Consider the following 21,541-nt stretch of genomic DNA (forward strand, 5'->3'; position numbering starts at 1 on the left):
AGAGTTGAGTTATACTATGAGGAAGTAATTTTGTGCCATCTTACTCTTCTCTCTTGAAAATATTTGAGGTAATGCTAACCAGTTAAGAGGTTTAAATGGGAGGGATTGGTATAATTTGTATTTAATGGAAGAATACAGATAGAGAATATGGACACCTAACATTGGTTTACTTAAACTTGTTAAAAAGATAAATCATTAAGTTTATTCAGTGAAGATCTGTTTAATATTCCAGAATATCACAAATAATGATTATAAATATTTAACCATCTGGGAAGGATTTAAAAAATATATATTGCACATATAATCAGTCTGAGGTGTGGTTATCAAAGTAATAATAACAGGTAGCATTTATATGGCACTTTAAAGTTTGCAAAGCTCATTGCAAACATTTTCTTATTTTATCCTCATAAAAACTCTGGGAAGTAGGTACTATTATTACCCCTATTTTCCAGATGATGAAAATGAGGCAGATAGGTTTAAGTGACTTGCTCAGGGTCACACAGTTATTATATGTTTGAGGCAAAAATTGAATGCAGATCTTCTTGATTTGAAGTCCAGACCTTTCTTCTCTGCACCACTTAGCTGCCAGTGAAAACTACAATTTATAACAAACATTGATTCTCAAGTGTACAATTTGTCTTCAAACTACCTTCCCAGTCTTATCATGGTCTCTTTCATGAACTCAACATTCTAGACTGACTGTCCTTCTTAACGGTTACATACACATGATATTCCACCTTTTGTCCTGGGTCATTGCACAAGACATATCCCCTGATTGCAGTGTGCTCCCTTCTGCATCTTAGAATCTATAGAGCTTCCTTAAAGGTCAGCTTAAAGAACATTTTTCCTAAAGGTCTCTCCTGATTCTCCCAGCTGCTAGTATTCTTCGCCTCTTCACTATTAGCATTAGAACCAATAGCATATATATCTATATGGCATGAAGTTTGATTATATTTTTCCTTTGTGTTTCTGGTGCCTAGCGTAACATGTGGCACTTAGGTGCTTGTGAAAAGTTGATAAGTTGACTGCCACTCATAGAAGGACATTATTGAAACTTTCCAGCCCTAATACCAAGCAGTACTAAAATGTAGAGTTACCATTTTATTCCTTAAAAGATAAATGAAATACTTTAGCATTAGAAAAAATAGCATAATTGATCATACTAACCCCCTTTTCCATTAAAAAAACAACACATGATAATATCTACAAATGCAGAAAAGCCTTGGATAAAGTACAAAATTCATTTATATTAAAAATACTAAAAAGTGTTGACAAAGAGAGACCTTTTTTCTAAAAAGCGATAAAACCATATTTAAAACTGAAATATAGCATAATACAATATGTAGAAATACTAGATACTATTTCATTTAAAAAGCAACAACTCAAATAGGAATAGGGAAAGAGCTTATGACCAGACAAGGAATAGAAAGTCAAAGAAGATAAAATGAACAATTTTGATTACATACGATTAAAGTTTGACATAAATAAAACCAATTCACTCAGTACTAGCAAGGAAGCAGTAAACTGAGAACCATCTTTGAAAAAAGTTTCTCTGGTATAGATTTGCTTTTCAAGCTGTATAAGAAACTGATTCAAAAACATGAAAGTTACAGCTATATCTTAATGGATAAATGATAAAAAATAAAAAGGCTATAAACAGGTTGTCATAAAAAAAAATCCAAACTGTCTACAGTCATACAAAAAAGGTACCCAATCACTAATAACTAGATTAATGAAAAATTAAAATGACTCAGATGTTCCATTTCATACCTACCAGATTGGCCAAGGTAACAAAAAAGAAGAGTGACAGGAAAGTGGAGGGTTTGCAGGAAGACAGTCATACTGTTAAGAACTGCAAACTGATGTGGTCATTTTGAAAGATAATGCTCCCAAAGTTACTAAACTTCTGTTTATGTCTTTTCTATATCTTTTGATCCTGGAATAGAATTATTAGACCTAAAAATCAAAGAGATTAAAAAAGAGAAAGGACTAATATGTTCAAAAAATATTCCCTTTATAATGTCTTTATAATAGTTCTCTTTTTAAGTGGCAAAAATTAGAAGCGAAGGGGTTATCTATCAATTGGGTGAATGAATTATGATTAATAAAAAATAATAATAACTAGAATTTGCAAATTACTTTAAGGTTTACAAAATGTTATACATTCATAGAAATCAAGCTACCAAAGAACAGCTTTATAGAGCTAGAAAAAATAGTAACAAAATTAATCAGGAAGAGCAAAAGGTCAAGAAAATGAAGGGCATCAGTGAAAAAAAAATGTGAAGGAAGGCAGCCCAGTAGTTTCAGATTTCAAACCACATTATACAGCAGTAATCACCAAAACAATCTGGTGCTAAGAAACAGAGCGGTGGATCAATGGGAATAAATTAGGTACATAATGAACAATAGTAAATGACTATAATAAATACAATTTTGATAAACCTAAAGATCCAAATTTTTGGGATAAAAAGTCAACATTTGACAAAAATTGTTAAAAATGGAAATCAGTTTGTCAGAAAATGGGTATAGACCAACATCTCACACTACATACTGAAATAAGATAAAAATGAATATACAATTTAGACATAAAAGATGATTTAAGCAAATTAGGGGACCATGGAATATGTTATTGGTCAGATAAGGGAAGAGTTCATGACTAAATAGAGAAAGAAAGGGAAATACATACTTTTGATTACATCAAGACAATTTTTTTGTGTGTGTGTAAACAAAACTGATACAGTCAAAATGAGAAGAAAAACAGAAAACTGGGAAAAATTGCAACAAATTTCTTTGACAAAAGTCTCATTTATCAAATATATAGGATACTGAGCCAAATTGATAAAAATATGAGCCATTTCTCATTTGATAAATAGTCAAAGGATATGAACAGACAGTTTTCAGAAGAAGACCATTAATAGTCACATGATAAAATGGTCTAGATCACTACTGATTAGAAAAATGCAAATTAAAACAATTCTGAGGTACTACCTTGCACCTGTCAGATTGCCTAATATGAAAGAATAGGAAAATGATAAATCCTGGAAAGGATATGGAAAAATGGACACTATTGTATTATTGTTGGAATTGTGAACTAGTTTGACCATTCTGGAGTACAGTTTGAAGCCATGCCCAAAGAGTTGTAAAAATGTGCCTATCTCTTGACCCAACAATGTGACGACTAGGTCTGTATCTCAAAGAGGTTAGAGAAAAGAGAAAAGAACCGATTTGTGCAAAAATATTTCTAGCAGCTCTTTTTTGTGGTGGCAAAGACTTAGATATTGAGGGAATGCCATCAATTGGGGAATGGCTGAAGAAGTTGTGGTAAATGATTTTATCATGGAATGCTGTTGCACTAAAAAAAGTGATGAAAGAGATCGTTTTAGAAAAACCTGGGAAAATTTACAATCTCATGCAAAGTGAAATGAACCAGGAGAATATTGTACATAGTAAAAACAATATTGTAAATATGACCAACTGTGAAAAACTTATCTACTCTGATAAAGACAGTGATCCAAGGCAATTCCAAAGGAGCCATAATGAGAAATATTATCTACCTCCAAAGAGAGAACTGATGAACTCTGAATGTGAATTGAAGCTTACCTTTTTTTAAACCTTTTTAAAAATTATTTTATTTTGTTTGTGTTTTCTTTTATAACATGGCTATTATGGGCATATGCTTGCCATAATGTCAAATAAAAGAGTTTGCCATCTCAAGGAGGAAGGAGGGGAAAAAGGGAGGGATAGAATTTAAATCTTAAAGTTTAAAAAATGATTGTTAATTTTTTTGCATATTTAAATATTTAACTAAATAAAAATATTTTTTAAATGTTATCTCTCTTTGTATGTATACATATATCTCTGTATATATACATATGTGCATACATACCCATATACATATACAAATATGTATATATGTACACACATGTATATACACAAATGTGTGTATATATACATGCATAATACATATGTATACATATATAAATACACAAGCACACATACATATATGCATATACATGCAATACATACATGCACATATACACATAGGACATACATATATGCATATGCATGTGTATATATACATATACATGTATACATACAATACATATATATACACATATACACATAGGACATTCATATATGCATATGCACATGTATATATACATATATACATATACACATATACATATGGTCCAGGTCCAGCATTCTTACTCATTGTGCCACTTGTTGTCTCTGAACAATAGTAGCTAACATTTATAGAGAGCTTTAAGCTTTACAAACTGCTTTACACCTGTTAATTCATCTTAGTTTTACAACAACCCTGTGCAGTTGATGTTATTTTTATCCCCATTTTTATACGTGAGGAAAGTGAGATGAGAGAAAAGAAATGACTTATCTAGGGTCACAGAGCTACTAAGGGTCTGAAGTAGGATTCCAGTTTAGGTCTTTTGACTGTGTCCTACACTCTAATCTCTATGTAATTTAGTTACTTAGATGAATGTAATTTATTTTTCATTAATTCATTCATTTATTTATTTTTGCAGTGGAAGAAATGATGAAATGAAGAGTTTGAGAAAAATGGAAAGACATAGTAACTGCTGCAGAGGGAAATGAGCTGAAACAGAAGAACATTTTGTACAGTAGCAACAGCACTGTGAAAAGAAACAACTTTAAAAGACTTAAGAACAGTACAGTATCGATACAGTAACTACCAGGACTCCCGAGGACCAATGATCAAGCACTTTCTCATGGGAGGTAAAGGACTCAGGGTAGAGAATAAAAAAAAAAATTTGATGTGGACAATGTGGGCATTTTTTTGCTTGACCTTACTTATTTATGATAAGGGTTGCCTTTTTTTTCCAGTTGAGGAAGTGGAGAGATTAGAAAAAGAAGAATTAGAAATAGTGTTGCTAAAAAAAAGAGAAGGAAATAGGACAATTGAAACATTTTAAAATTGCACACAAGAGAAACACAGGAAGTTTAGAAGGAAACACAGATAAGAAATATAACTTCAAAAGTAGTTTTTTTAAAATTATTTTTTAAAAAGCAAAACTTCCATAAAGAAAGCTCCTGGTTTTACATACAATCTTTTCCTGTCCTACTTTGCATAAAAAGTGTTAATTTTCCCTTATTTTATATTTCCTCAAAATAAAAATAAAAAATAATTTTTTGAAAATTAAAAAGAAAACATCTTGAAATTATGATCAATATAAGTAACTAAAATGTTTATACTCTTGGAAACATAGTTTTCACTGCCAAATCTATTTGTACAAGGATGTTAATGATCAAAAACATCAAACAATTTTGAAAGCAGTACTTTTTGGAGTAGAAACCATAAACATCAGTAAGTGTCCCTTCCTTGGAAAACAGCAATGTAAGTGGTAGCATTTTAATTTAATGGGATGATACCATGCAGTAAAAGTCAAAGAATATGAATACAGAAGAGTATGGAATGACATATGAAATGAAACAAAGTGATATAAATAAATAAAGGAAAACAATTTACATTATTAAAATATAATAGAAACTGAATGCTCTGAAATTATGATAAGCAAAGAAGACAACACCCCTCTCAACCTCTTTGCAGAGATGGGGGACTCTAGATACGGAACATTTCATATAATGTCAGAGTTTTTCTGTGCCTTGATTAGTTTTTGCTGAGCTACTTATTTTTTGCTTTGTACATATGGATATGTAATTGGGAGGACTCATCTTCATGAGTTCAAATCTGGTTTCAGATATTTACTAGTCGCGTGACCATGAGCAAGTTATTTAACCCTGTTTACCTCAATTCCTTATCTGTAAAATGAACAGGAGAAAGAAATGGCAAAGTCCTGCAGTATCTTTGCCAAGAAAAAAAGAATGAGACTTGACGGAACAATTTTTTTTGCGGGGGGAGGAAGAACAATGTTTGCTTTTTTTCGTTTATTACTGTCTCTTAGCACTTTGGCACAGCTCTTAATAAATGCCTTTTCATTTATTTATTCACCCACTCATTCGTTCATCATTTAGCACTCCTTTTCATTCAAGTATCACAGCTAGTTAGTCTTCTTTCCCAATCAATGTGTTTGTACTTTGTTTTATTTCTTAGCTATCTTTGTGCTTTTTGATTGTTAACTTTTACTTTGTCTGATAGAATGCTTACAACTTTTACTTTAAAAAGATCACCCAATGCATAAATTTTGTTTCTGCTTCTCATTGTGATTCTGTCTTTACCTTTAAGATGTACTTCTTATATACAACAGATCATTGCTTTAGATTTCTTATCAATTCAATTATTCTCTTTAGTTTTTATCGCACAATTTATTTGATTCACAATTAAAATTATGATGATTAGGCTTCTGTTTTTACCCCATTTATTTCTTTAGCATTGCTTTAAAAAAATCTCTTCCTCTTTTAAGTCAGTATTTTGTCCTGCCAATTACTTTTGCTTGAACTACTTTGATGCTAATCTATTCCCGCAGGCTCTTTCCTCCTCCCCCAACTACCAATTACCTCCTCTTTCCCAAGGTCTTGAATTTGATTTAAATTATTAATTTATTCAATTATCTTTTTCTTTTCTTCTTTCTTCCAGTCTCTTCCCCCATTCAGTTAAGGGATTAGATCAAAATATTCCCTCCCAACTCTTCTATAACTTCTTCATTTTCTTTTACTGTGGTTTTTCTTAAGATATTTTTCCTTGCTTTGTGTTCTTTGTTTCAATTCCTTCCAATCTATTCTGAACTTAATTTGGTGATTTGTGTCTTATACTCTTATCTTTTTCCTTTAAAAAAATCTGTGGGTTTAACCCATTTGGGTATTAAAGTTTTTGAAGCTATAGGTTTCAGCCCCTTCTTCTACCTAATCTCTGGTAGATTCCTTTTGTCCCATCTTTTTTTCCTGGCTATGGTTCTTCACTCTTAATAATAACCCCTTGCAAAGGAAACAAAGTGAAACAGCAGCAGTGGTTTTTGTTAGTGGCTACCTTTTGTCTCACACTTCTAGCTAAACACCTTTCTCCCTTCTACTCAGGCTTCATCAGGATCAATTTCCTTCCCTAAAGCTGGACCATTTCATTTCTAACTCTGTGTTTTCCCATTTCAATAAATCTGGATATTGTCTGTACCTTCAGAATTCATACATACTTCTACTAAGGCACGACACTGCCTCTGGAGAGCAGAGAAAGTGGCTTCCTTCCACTGGACTAAAAAGTTTTTGTTTTTTTGGTCTTCTAATGCCTGAATGCAAGTTCTATCCCTAAGAATGCTCTTCTACTGTGTAATCTCCCCCTCCTTCACCACCACCGGGAAACAGAGGGATGGTGAAGCCAGCTTGTATTAGCTCAAGACAGACGTTGGTTAAATTTTCAGTGTGAGCCTTTATACTTCAGAAATTGACAAAGTTATAAATCAGGGCTGATTCTTTGTACTGCTGATCATCTAGACCTAAGAAACTGGTGGGTGCTGATCAAGCTTAAAAATGTGTTGAATGAACATTTCTTCCCCAGAGAGCTGATTGTTAAACATTTTCTTGCACACGTCTTTTTTTTTTGACCCAGTCTTTAAGCTTTGCTTCTTGCATTCTTTGACAACCCCTCTTTATCCCATCTTGTTGGCACATTGTAGGAATCACCATTCCTTCAATGTTATCCATTCCCATTTTTGTAGCTTTCTGCTCAATAACATTGTCAGAATGAGAGTAATTATCAAAGGTTTTCTGTTCTGGCCAGAAACTTTGAGGGTCTTTCCTTTCCAGACTTATATTTTTGTGATAGTAAGCTAGACTATCTTTTGTTTCAATTCTTATCTAAGTCTTTGGTTCTTGAATGGACATGGCCCCAGACAAACTGCAACCTGGGAAAGACCTTAATATAGAAAGACTTTAACGTAGAAAGGCCAAGGTCACCCACTGCATCCTGGGCCATTGCCAGCCATCTTGAGTCGTGTCTTACCACTGGATTCTGGAGGAGATAGTGAGGCTGATGACTTTGCATAGCCCTGCCTCACTTAAATTCAATTCACTTGCACATCAAGACATTACCCTTGTGATGTCATTGGCTCTATTTGAACAAATAACAAGCAACAACAATAATAATCTTCCAGCAAGACTTTGATTAATGAGTGTTAGGGGGAGGTTCAGGAAATTTATTGCATGAAGCTTTACTTCACCTCTTATCCCTTTGCTTTACTTAATTCCTTAAAGTGGCTTTAATCTCTATCCTTTTGTGTCCTTTTCTTGATTGTGTCTGTTTTTTCCCTTACTCCATAGAGCAATCCTTATTTTTTTACATTTTTCAAATGATAACTTTTAGAAATGAAATAATTTTTTCTATTATTTTTTCTAACAGAAATTTACCTTTCTTGTCTTTCTTTTGTTTGGAGAGTTTGCAAATTGAATAGTTACTCTAGCCATTTTTGAAATAATAGCTAATAATAACAGCTAACCCTTAAAATTATAAGGTACCTTACGTATGTTAACTCATTTGATCCTCAAAAGAAACCCATGAGTTAGGTGCTAACATTGTTCTCATTTTGCCCATGAGGAAAATGAAGCACAAAATGTTTAAGTGACTGCCTAGGATCACACAGCTAATGTCTGAGGAATTGGAGAAATGATTTCTCTCTCTCTCTCTCTGTCTGTATCTCTATCTCTGTCTCTCAACTAGCAAATGCTAGTCTAGGTAAGCCTGATAATTGGTTCCCAACACCCTAGCAGCCTCTTCTGCTTTATGCTCTTTCCCTAGTCTATTAAGTGGCACATTGGAGAGAACTGGGTCTGGACTCACAAAGACCCAAGTTCAAATATGGTCTCAGATAATTACTAGCTGTCTGACCCTGGGGGAGTCACTTAATCACCGTCTTCCTCAGTTTCCTTAATTGTAAAAAAGGATAATAAAAGCATCGACCTCCTAGGGTTGTAGTGAGGATCAAATGAGACAATATTTGTCAAAAATCTTTGTACAGTGTCTGGCACTTAGCAGTTAGCACTTGAGAAATGCTTCTTTCCTTGATTCCTGAAAATAAGTGATAGAATAACAATCATGAAATATGGCTTTTTTTCCAAGCCTAATAGGCAAGTCTGGAAATTCCTCAGTTGTTCCTGGCTATCTCATGGAAAGTGCTTTTTAAATGAACTACCATGGTCCTGGGGGATATTACTTTGTAAAGGAAGTTAAGTCTAAGCTTATTCTAAGGAATCTCTGGAACTGAACCTAGTCTGTAATGAGACCAGAGCTTGGGTGCTTAGCTAGGAAGGGAACTCCAGTCCCCTTGGGCTGTAGATGGTACACATATTCCCTGTCACTTGTTTTCTGCCCCTCCCTCTTTACTGGTGAATCAACCACTGAAGCTGGATTTTGAAGCTACACCAACCATTTTGAGTTGGGTGAGGGGATATAAGATTCACTAATCTAAATGTCTGCTGTGAGTAACCTCTGTGAGCAGAGCACTGACTCCACCTAAAAGTCAGTTTCTTTTCCTTCAGCATTGATATTACCAGCTGCAATGTCATAGCATCTCCTGATTATTCCCTCTCCCTTCATGTCAGAATCTATACTTGTCCCTTGTTGTGGGGTGTGGGAGCAGTATTCAAGCAGAATCTCTGGAGGAGGAAGGGCTCTCAAGACAGACCTCTAAGCACAAATTCTGTGTTTACTAGCATGGGTTCTCAAATTTTCATGGAGGGTGGCACTGAGGGACAATATGAAAATTCTCTGGTTTTAATTAAGATTTTTCTTTGTCTAGGGTGGGAGTTATCTATCTTCTTCCTCCTGAAGATTTACCTAAAATTCCTATACATCTGGCAATAGTATTACTAATCCTCTACATGTTTACATGACCTGAGTGTCCCCATTATTTTTTAATGGAAGTTGCAGGGTAGAGACTCTGAGAAAACACAGGAATGTCATACTGATGCACTAAGATCAGTGTTTCAGGAAACCTTCTTAGGGGGTGAAATCTCAAAGAAAGATTCAGAGCCATAACTGGCTATTCTGGTACCTGGGGCAAGCCACATGGAAAAGCACCTATCATGTTTTTAATCTAGATTCTGGGGGACACAGGATGAGAACTCTGTACAAAATTATTTGGTAGTAGGATGTTTGTGGAGGTCCGCAATAAATCTTGTGTGTATTTTTGTAGGTCCAATTTCAGATAGAGTATAGATTTTTATAGTTATTTGAAAGGAAATTTTTGTTTTTCTGTTGGTATTACATAGACATAATAAGGATTTTGTGGATTTATTTTGCCTCCGGCTACCTTGCTGAAGGTATTCAGTACTTTAATCAGCTCTTCCTTGATTCTCAGAGATTAGATATCTAAATACACCCTCATGTCATCTGCAAATTAGAATAATTTTTTTTCTACTTTAATGTCTTTGTTCATGTTTTATTCTTCTAACCAGCATTTCTGCAACTGTCAAATAATAGAGGAGAAAGGGAGCATCTTTGTTCTACCCATATTTGTAGTAGGAAAGTTTTCAGTGTTTCTCTATTGCAAATAATTATAGTTATTACTAGAATTGTGTGCAATGCTTTTAAATATATGGCTTTGATTATATTAAAAAGGATTTTAAAAAAAATTTCTGCAAAGAAAAAGATTCCATGGGAGTGAGTCAGAAATCCTGGAACACTGGCTCCCATAGTTGAAAACCTAGGGACGTAGGGAGGCTACTGCTAAGGTTGTAGCCACGGTGAAAGAGCCAAGTGTTATGGGTCTGAGGGCTAGTTCAACTGGAGTCTGCCAACAAAGTCATTGTGCCTTCGAGGGGAAGTAGTATGGTGATGGACTTGGTATCAGGAAGACCTAAGTTTAAGTCCCAGCTCTAACATTTAGTATTTCTGCAAACATAGGCTAGTTCTTCAACTTCTCTGACCCTCAATTTCCACATCTGTAAAATGTCACTAATATATATGTGTGTGTGTGTGTATACATATATTATATATATATAAAAAAATATATATATAGTACCTACGTCATAGATATTTACCTCACCACTGGTGAGGCTCCAATGTAGTAGTGGATATAAAGCACTTTGAAAGTTTTAAAGGACTATAGAGTCAGCAACCATATTATCATTCATTTTCTATTTTAATAAAAATATCCCTGATAGCTAGGTACCAGGCTCAGTTATCTCTGCATTGCTAAAGGTCAGGAATGCCATCCCTGTGATGTTTCCCGTTGTACCACCCTTGTTATAGCTCAGGAGGTGGGACTGAGAAAACCTAAACCAGAATGACAAGATATTTAATGTAATCTTTTTTATTGAAAAGCCCAGGGTGTTTAATTAGATCTTCAAATGCCTTGTGCCATTTTCTGTGATATGCAAATATGTATGATGATTGCTGTGCTGGAACTTTTCAAGTCTTTAATTAGATTACTCCATCACCAGAAGGCTTAACAGTAAGCAGTTCAAACTATTTTGTGGGACCTAGAAACAATAATTAGCAAATGTTTAATTTATTTGACAGAGAATTTATGTTTGTACTTTTCCCTGAGTGCTAATTGCCGTAAAACTACTGAAAACTGCATGAGGCTCAGTAGAGATGGCTGATTTACAAAGATGAGGGAAACAGGAGCAGAAGTCTTATGTTACCAACCAATAAATAATCAACAAGCATTTACCAAGAGCCTTCCGCAAGCCAGACACCATGCAAAGTGCATCCAATGACAAACATGGAGTGCTCTCTTTCCTCAAAAAACATGTTAGTAGATGAATCACGAAGCTTGAATCATAATGCAATGGTTGATTCTGGGAGAATTGGCTATACACTCACTAATTGTGCTAGTGTAGATATGGGAATTCTTTTTTTGTGTGTGTAAAGGATAAAATAAACGTTACAGAATTTCAGAAGTTGGACTAAACTACTTCTTTAGCTTGTAACATCTTGAAGGAAGACAAGATACAACTTAACCGCTATTTTTTAGACTTTGTTCAAAATTTGTATTGCTCTCTTATGTTTTTACATGACTTTCAAATCCTATAAAAGCTCATTAAAGCTTAAAACTTCACTAAGACTTTCGGGACACCATGGGTATCTCCTTTCTCCCCTACCCAAAGAGCCACTCCCAGTAGCAAATAGTAAAGAAAGAAAAAAAGTAGCCAAGCAAACTTAACTGAAAGAGTAAATGAATGTGACAGTGTATGCAGTGTTCCACACCCAGAATCCCACACCTCTGGCAAAGGAGGGACATGTTCCCTGCCTAATCTCTTCAGAATTTATATTAGTGCCTATAATTACACAACATTCAGTTTCTTTTTTGTTGTTTTTTAACTGAATCATAGTGACTGTATTTATTGCATTTCTGGTTCTGCTTACTTTACTTTACATTAGTTCATGCACATCCGTGAATATCTATATTCTTCATATTCATCACATCTCCTGGCTTAATAATATTCCATTAAATTCATGTGATTTGTCTCACCATTTCCAGAAATGGGCACCTATTTTCTCTACAATTCTTTAAAATTGCAGCAAATATTCAATGTTTCCTTATATAATCAGAACTATGTTTTGTTTTGAGAGCTACCATTCAAGGACACACAGAGAGCGATCAACTTGAATGTGTCCAGAAGAGAGCAAACCTTATAGTGTAGGGGATTGAATGTATATCACACCGAAGGAGCTGGAGAGGTTGAGTGTGGAGAAAAGAAGGTACAGGAAATGTGAGGGCAGTCATCAAGAATTTGAATGGCTGTCATACACATGGAGGAGGTATTATGCCAGGAGCATTTCACCCAAGATAGAAGAACCAGGGTGAAAACTGCAGTGAGGCAGATATAGGTTTCATGCTAGGAAAGAAACAACTTAGAGTTGTCCAAAACTGTAATGAATTCTCTCAAGAAGTATTGAATTCCCACTTGGTAGAGGACTTCAAACAGAGTCAGTATTTTGTTGCACATTGATAATCTTTATTTCTACGTAAGGGGAGGTGTCTTCCAGTTTTTGTGTTTGTCCTTCATTGCCAAAGAAAACCATGCCATCAGAGAAATGATGACATGACTTGCACTTGACTTTGTTTTGAGTGAGGGAGGGCTGTGCAGGTCACCAGCCTCACTTCTCCTCCGGAGCCATCTGAATCCAGTGACCAGATAGTCATCAGGATGACTGGAGATGACCCAGGATGCACTGGGAAACCTTGAGTCCTTTAGAACAAGGTCTTTGCAAGCACTCACTTAGGCTGAGGTAACTCCCATTTATTGAACAGGCCTGTTTAAGAAGTATCCAGGGCATGGCCCCTTTAATGAGGTCAAGAAAAGAAAGACATCAGGCTGGGAGGGAAACAGCAACAGTTATTATTGATAATCACTCTAAAGCTAGGAGGGTCCAGAGGAGCCCTTAGGTAGTCCCAGCTTCAGAGTGCAGTAGGTTTTAAGGTTTTGAGAAAGGAAAAGACAGGACAGGACAAGAAAGAATATAAGGTCTGCCTGATATTGTTCAGCCTTCATTTTTGAAGAGTACTGATGGTATTATGTAAGGGGGGATATCTTTACTTGCCCACGAGTTGGATTTAAGTGAGATAGAATCTCATGAAGTCATCAGCCACATTCTCTCTTCCAGAGTCATTAAAATCCAATGGCAAGACAAAAGTCAAGATGACTGTTGATGATCTGAGCTGCAGGGGATGACCTTGGCTTCTTGGACATCTGACCAAGCTCTAAGCACCTCTGCAGCACCTACTTCAGCCACCTTCAAGGCTGTTGGAACGAATGATTGTTATCCACCCATTCTGCTGGGAGGAAATTTTCATGCACTTGGGGTAGACAACCCCCTAAGTCACCAATGGGTTTGAGACCTGTTGGTTACCCTCAACCTGGTTTAGCTCCTCTGCTGAGATGGTTTTACCCAGGTATGGACACTGCAGAGCTACAGGTTCTTGTAGTCACAGGTGAAAGTGGAGACCAAAGGTGGATGAACAACCCTGAAAAGGGCTCAGCAACTCAGCCTCACACCAGAGGGGCTGGTCCTCCATGAACACCTCATACACCCCAGAAGGTCTGCAGACACTAAGAGACAGAGACATTAAAAAGTAAAGAAGAAATTCTATGGATACAGGTGGACATTTTCTATAATGAAAGTAGAGGTGGGGCATGGCTCAACTGTACTTGAAGTGGTCAGTGATCTAATGAACTTGCCTACAGGGTATTTATTGCATTCTTCTTTGTCCTCAGTTGCTCATCTACATAAGATTCTCCAAGGGGTATGGTTGTTCAACATTTTCAGTTCTATCTGACTCTTTGGGACCACATTTGGGGTTGTCTTGACAAAGATACTAGAGTGGTTTGCCATTTCCTTCTCCAGCTCATTTTACAGATGAGGAACTGAGGCAAACAGTGATTTAGAGGGTCATACAGCTAGTAAGTGTCTGAGGCCAGATTTGAACACATGAAAATGAGACTCCAGGCCTAGAAGTCTATCCACTGTACCACCTAGCTGCTCCAGCAGCTCTCAAAGGAGTAGCTGAGGTTAGAAAAAGAAACTTGGAATTTTTTATAGAGGAAAAGGGTTTTGAGTATTGAAGAATTGATTGAAAAGGAGAGGCAAACCTCCTGAAAGGAAGGAGGTCTGTCAGTCCTAAATGAAGGATTTTTGCCTAGCTGAAAGAGGCTTTGTTGCACTTGAGTTAAACAAACACACATAGTAACACTCCAGCTGAAGTGAGTGCAATATGCAACCAATGGCTAATGTTGATTTTGCCCATTGGCTGTCCTATAAAGATATCATATCATATCCAGAGAAGATACCAGTAGCAGAATGGCCTAAAAGCAGCTAACCCATGACAGGTCAAATTGCATACCACAATCCACTGGCCTGTCCAGCAACTGCCCAGTGGTGGCACATCATGCTCAGTCCAGTCTAATATTTGTGGAACCTAGTAAAGAGCAGTACAGCCACTGTGTGATCTGACTGACTGAGTTCAGAAGCATTATTGGCCCATCCAATGCTGGCCTCACACCTTAGGAAGCACAAATCCCTTTGAGCCATCAGAGATATGGTGCCTTCTAAAGAGCCAGTTCAGCTGAACAGTAGAGTGATTCATCATGAATTTCATTAGGACTCGAAAGAAAGAACATCAAGGCTTTTCAGTTTCTGAATTATGTATTGCCTTGTCTATGTGGGTCCCTCACATATGTGCCCTCTACATGCGTACCATTCTACCATTGAATTTTGGCTTTATGATCACTTTTTTTCTCCTGAATTCTGAGTGTATTTGTGGGGAAATATGTTGCTGGCTTTGGAGGAAAAATAAGTTGTATATTCTTGCCATGCTGTTTGGGTAAATGCCATTGTTAAAGATCTGAGTCTAGTGACTGCTTGTCTATTTTTCAAGGTGTTATTTTCTTCAGCATTTTTTTGGGTCTCCTTTAGCAGGGTGTTTAATTGTTTTTCATTCTTTGCTTGCATGTCACTCAATTCTCTTCCCAGTTTTTCCTTCACCTCTCTAACTTGATTTTCAAAATCCTTTTTGAGCTCTTCCATGGCCTGGGATACAGAAGCCTTGGCTTCTGTGTCTTTCCCTAATGGTAAGCATTGTTCTTCCTCATCAGAAAGGAAGGGAGGAAATACCTGTTCACCAAGAAAGTAACCTTCTATAGTCTTATTTTTTTTCCCTTTTCTGGGCATTTTCCCAGCCAGTGACTTGACTTCTGAATATTCTCTTCACACCCACTTTGCCTCCAGATCCTCCCAGCCAGCTCTTGGGGGTCTGAGATTTAAATGCTGCTTCCCAGCCTCAGGGCTTTTGGCGGGGGCAGGGCTGCTAGTCAGTGTGAGATTAAGGTTAGGTGCTCAGGTCAGGGCAGGGCCACCACTCAGGGCTCAGTTCCCTCAGGGGGTTTATGCAGAGACCTTCAACAATGTATCCAGGCTCCTGCCTGCTTGGGGAGCCCCAGTCTGCTCCTGCCTCTGCTGCTGCCTCCCGAGGGGGCCTGAGTTATGGGGGCACCCCACTCCCCTCTTGGCATGCCGAGAAGACTCTCTCACCAACCTTTGGGGCCCGTGGGTGGAGGGACCCACGCGGCAGCTGGAGATTCCGTCCCTGGAGCCTGCTTGGACCTACTCCTCTCAATGCTGCACAGCCAATGCAGGGCTGGGCTTGGCTCCGGGTCTGGGGCGCGACGGACCTTTTGCGAGAGGTTTTCAGGGCTCTCTGGAACAGAAATCTTGCCTGCTCCATTGTTCTGTGGCTTCTGCTGCTCCAGAATTTGTTGGGAGTTCTTTTTTACGGATATTTTTATGGGCTGGGGGTTGGGAGCTAGCGTATGTGTGTCTTTCTACTCCGCCATCTTGGCTCTGCCCATAGTGACTGATTGTCAAGAAGAAACATATCAGTGAGGGCTCATGAGCTAGTTTTTGGAAAAGCCACTCACAGGGTTATCCCTGAAACTTCAGGAGTAGTAATATCCACCCCTCTGGGGACTCAACCTGCCAATAGTACTGTGAATTGTGCAAGTGAGCCCAAAGCAAGGGTTACACTACTTCTGACCTTCTTCAAGTACTTCATCATCATCATCATCATCATCATCTTCTTCTTCTTCTTCTTCTTCTTCTTCTTCTTCTTCTTCTTCTTTTTTCTTCTTCTCCTTTACCTTCTCTCACCTTTTGCCATCTATGTCAATTTGTCAGGTATAAATTGTTTTGAGTATCCTGAAATCTCAGAGTTATTTTGACTTTAATTTCAAATTAGTAAATGGGAAGAATCTTCCATATGGTGGCTAATAATTTTTAATTCTTTTGAAAACTATTTGTTCATATTCTTTGATTGTTTATTAGGGGATAGCTCTTGGTCTTATCTATTTTTATAAGTTGCCTATATGCATGTAAATACACATATATAGGTATGGACATATACATATATGTCATGCACATACATATCTATGACATCATACATGTATATGATATCAGACCCCTATAAAAGATATTCATGCAAAGATTTTCCCTAATTTATCATGATTTCTTATTCTAATTGTTTTGATATTATTTCTGCAAAAACTTTTCAATTTCATTCAATTGAAGTTATTTCAGCTTTTGTCATGATTTTCATTCCTTGTTTGGTTAAGAATTCACTTACTAGGTGGAGCCAAGATAATAGAGTAGAAAGATGCACATACTCTAGCTCTTCCCCCACAGCCCATAAAATACCTGTGAAGAAAGACTCACAATGGATTCTGGAGCAGAAGTCACAAAGTGATGGAGTGGGGAGATTTCCAGCCCAGGGTGACCTAGAGGGCTGGCGGGAGAGGTCTGTTGCACAAGACATGGAATGGAACACAGCCGAGCCTTGGCCACTCCAAACAAACAGGTGAGCAGGACTTGAGCAGACCTCAGGGGCAGAATCCCCAGCAGCACAATCCCTGCAGCAGAGATTTGCAGATCCCTTAACTCTCAGGTACCAAAGGTCAGTGAGAGAGCTTTTTCAACCAGAGTGAGAAGGGAGCAGGGTCTTCCCTTAGCCCCAGCCCTAGGCATCAGTGGCAGCAGCAACAGCAACAGCAGCAGGCGCCCCAGCAGCAGCCTGGGTCCATTGTTGGAGCAGCTCAGCTTAAAGCCCCTGGGGAAATTGAGCAGCTGATCAGAATCTCAGACCTGAGCAAGGTCCAGGGGCATGGGTGAGCTGGAGGCCCCTGAGGAGTAAATGCCTCTCCCTTGATTGTGCCACCTTGGAGGAACTGAGAGCTTACAGGTCCCCAGTGTATACCCTACTCTAGACAAAGGACTCAAAAGTCAAGTAACTGGTTGGGAAAATGCCCAAAAAAGGGAAAAAAATAAGACTACAGAAGGTTACTTTCTTGGTGAACAGGTATTCTCTCCCATCATTTTGGATGAGGAAGAATAATGTTTACCATCAGGGGAAGACATAAAAGTCAAGGGTTCTGCATCCCAAACATCCAAAATAAATATGCAGTGGTCTTAGGCCATGAAAGAACTCAAAAAGGATTTTGAAAATCAAGTAAGAGAAGTGGAGGAAAAATTGGGAAGAGAAATGAGAGCAATGCAAGAAAATCATGAAAAATGAGTCAAATGCTTGCTAAAGGAGACCCAAAAAAATGCTGAAGAAAATAACATCTTTAAAAATAAGCTAACTCAATTGGCAAAAGAGGTCCAAAAAGCCAATGAGGAGAAGAATGCTTTAAAAAGCAGAATTAGCCAAAAAGAAAAAGAGGTTCAAAAGCTCACTGGAGAAAATAGTTCTTTAAAAATTAGAATGGAACAGATGGATGCTAATGACTTTATGAGAAACCAAGAAATTACAAAACAAAATGAAAAGAATGAAAAAATGGAAGATAATGTGAAATATCTCACTAGAAAAACAACTGACCTGGAAAAGAGATCCAGGAGAGACAATTTAAAAATTATGGAACTACCTGAAAGTCATGATGAAAAAATGAGCCTAGACATCACCTTTCATGAAATTATCAAGGAAAACTGCTCTGATATTCTAAAACCAGAGGGTAAAATAAATATTGAAAGAATCCACTGATCACCTCCTGAAAGAGATCCAACAAAAACCTTCTAGGAATATTGTAGCAAAATTCAAGAGCTCCCAGTTCAAGGAGAAAATATTTCAAGCTGCTAGAAAGAAACTATTGGAGTATTGTTGAAACACAATCAGGATAACACAAGATCAAGCAGCTTTTACATTAGGGGATAGGAGGGCTTGGAATATGATATTCCAGAAGTCAAAGGAACTAGGATTAAAACCAAGAATCACCTACCCAACAAAACTTCAAGGAAAAAATGGTCATTCAAAGAAAGAGAGGACTTTCAAGCACTCTTGATGAAAAGACCAGAGCTGAAAAGAAAACTTGACTTTTGAACACAAGAATCAAGAGAAGCATGAAAAGGTAAAGAGGAAAGAGAAATCACAAGAGACTTACCAAACTTGTTTACATTCCTACATGGAAAGATAATATTTGTACCTCTTGAAATGTTTCTCAGTATCTGGGCAGTTGGGGGGATTATACACACACACACACACACACACACACACACACACACACAGAGATATAGAGAGCACAGGGTGAGTTAATAGGAAGGGATCATATCTAGAAAAATAAAATCAAGGAGTGAGAGAGGAATAAATTGGGAAGAGAAAGGGAGAAATGGAATAGGGCAAACTATCTGTCATAGAAGAGGTAAGAAAAATATTTTCTAATGGAGGGGAAAAGAGAGGAGGGAAGGGGGAAAAGAGGCGAGGGTAGAGGGAAAAAATGAAGTTTACTCTCATCACATTTGGCTCAAGGAAGGAATAGCATGCACACTTAATTTGGTATGAAAATCTATCTTACACTATGGGAAAGTAGGGGAGAATGGGATAAGCAAATGGGAAGAGGGAGCAATTAGAAGTAAACCCCCTTGGGGAGGGACAAGGTCAAAAGAGAGAACAGAAGAAATGGGAGGCAGGATAGGATAGAGGGAAATATAATCAGTCTCATACAACATGACTATTATGGAAGTCATTTGCAAAACTACACATATATAGCCTACATTGAATTGCTTGCCTTCTCAGTGGGGATGGGTGAGGAGGGAGGAAGGAAGAGAAGTTGGAACTCAAAGTTTTAGGAATAACTGTTGAGAATTGTTTTGGGGTACAACTGGGAAATAAGCAATACGGGTAATGGGGTATAGAAATTTATCTTGTCCTACGGGACAAGAGAAAAGATGGGGATAAGGGAAGCGAGGGGTGCTAGAAGGGAGAGCACATTGGTAGAAGAGGCAATTAGAATGCAAGGTATTTTGGGGTGGGGGGAGGGGAGAGATGGTGAGAAAATTTGGAACTCAAAATTTTGTGGAAATGAATGCTGAAAACTTAAAATAAACAAACAGACAAACAAATAAATAAGTAAAAAGAAAAAAGAATTCATTCACTATCCACAAAGGCACATGCATTAGTACTCTTCTAGGTTTTTTGCTTTGCTTTGTTTTGCTTTATTTTTGGCAGTATGACCTTTAGAATTAAGGTTGAATATCCATTTTGAATTTATTTGTGGTATAGTATAGTATAAAATATTGAGAACAACTGGATAAAAATGACAAAATGAATGGGTATAGTTTGGAAAAGCAAGCAGGTTAAAGTTTCTGCACTGACCAGCTTAGGAGTTGGACAATGAATTGTCTGCTGCATTTCCAGCCCCAAGTGAGATAAAGAGAAATATTTTCTTCCTTCCCTTATGGGAAAAAAGAATTAAAAACCCTAAATCCAACATTACTTATAGAAACTTTTTTTCTGAGCTTCTATCAATAATTTTTGATGTATCATGTATAATAATAGCTTGTATTATACAGCACTTACTAAGTTCCAGGTACTTTATTACATACTTTAAATTATAATCTCCTTTCATCTTCACAATAATTGTGAGACAGATAATATTATCACCTCATTTGACAGTTGAAGAAATGGAGGCAAACCGAGGTTAAATAACTTGCCCAGTGTCATATAACTAATAAGTATCTCAGACCAGGATTGAACTCAGGTCTTCCTGACTCGAGGTGCAGCACTCTATCCACTGTGCCACCAGTAATAATAATAGGAATTTTTCTGAAAGGCAAGACAAGTACATACCTTGTCCTTTCCAAGAAGCAAAAGTTTGATTCTGGAAACTTCAGACTGGTAAACTTGACAGGGCCAGCTAGGTGGAACAGTGGATACCTGAGCCTGGCTTCAAGAACACTCATCTTTCTGAGTTCAAATCTGGCCTGATACTTATTAGTAGTGTGACCCTGGGCAAGTGACTTAATCCCATTTGCCTCAGTTATATAATCTGTAAAATGAGTTGGAGAAGAAAATGGAAAACCATTGCAATACTTCTGTCAAAAAAATTCCAAATGGGGTCATGGAGAGTCAGAAATAACTCAAGCGACTAAACAACAGTAAACCTGACAGACTATCAAATTCTAAGAGAAAAGGTCCAAATCAATACCAAACTAGCATAAAAAGGAAAACATATAATAATAGGTCTTGGAATTACAATAGCTTGAAGCAAGACTATTCTCTTTTGAATGTGGAAAATGGGAAATCCACAAAGAAAAGGATATTGACATGGACTATTTCCAATACCAATGGAATTTTAACTAATGTAAGAAAATCATCCAAATGCAGAAAACCAAAGAGCCCAGAAATCATCCCAGTCAGCAAATACTTGTTTTCTTTGCCTAAGAGACAGAGCAATCAGGATCCACACTCATTTAGGTTATAAATTCACTTGGGGAAGGAACAGGGAAGATGATTACTGTAGCATCAGTTCTTTAAACACCAAAGGGCAGTTAAAACAAAGCAAATTGGTAGAATGTTTGGCATGTTTTCCACTTAGACCAGGTCATTCCAAAGAGTATTGAAGTATGAAGCCAGAAGGGAAAGAAAATTTAAAAAGAGACTACTTCTCTAAGCACTTCTCTTTTCTCCCTTAATTATTGGGGAACTGCCCTGTTTGAATTCTAACATCTCAATTATCAGGAGGAAATGTCACTAAAGAAGATAAGCTTGAGCTGGCCAATTATAACAAAGAAACTGAAATTGTAGGATACCAAATTTAGAAAATGCTGAGGGTTCAATTCTCAAAGATTTGT

General features: G+C 37.1%; 1 long non-coding RNA gene across 5 annotated transcripts in view; it reads left to right on the top strand.

The window, feature by feature from the left end:
* The window catches only part of LOC140513540 (uncharacterized), an 88,290-nt gene that overhangs the window by 27,519 nt on the left and 39,230 nt on the right, over window positions 1-21,541 (top strand). For 4 of the 5 annotated variants that reach the window (XR_011970223.1, XR_011970224.1, XR_011970222.1 and 1 more), the window contains exon 3: window positions 4,542-4,752. This is a non-coding gene — a long non-coding RNA (uncharacterized lncRNA). Of the gene's footprint in view, window positions 1-4,541; window positions 4,798-21,541 lie in introns of those variants that run through there. The other variant, XR_011970221.1, reaches the window with a different exon arrangement.

This window comes from Notamacropus eugenii, chromosome 7, assembly GCF_028372415.1.
Source record: "Notamacropus eugenii isolate mMacEug1 chromosome 7, mMacEug1.pri_v2, whole genome shotgun sequence".
NCBI classification, from domain to species: domain Eukaryota; kingdom Metazoa; phylum Chordata; class Mammalia; order Diprotodontia; family Macropodidae; genus Notamacropus; species Notamacropus eugenii.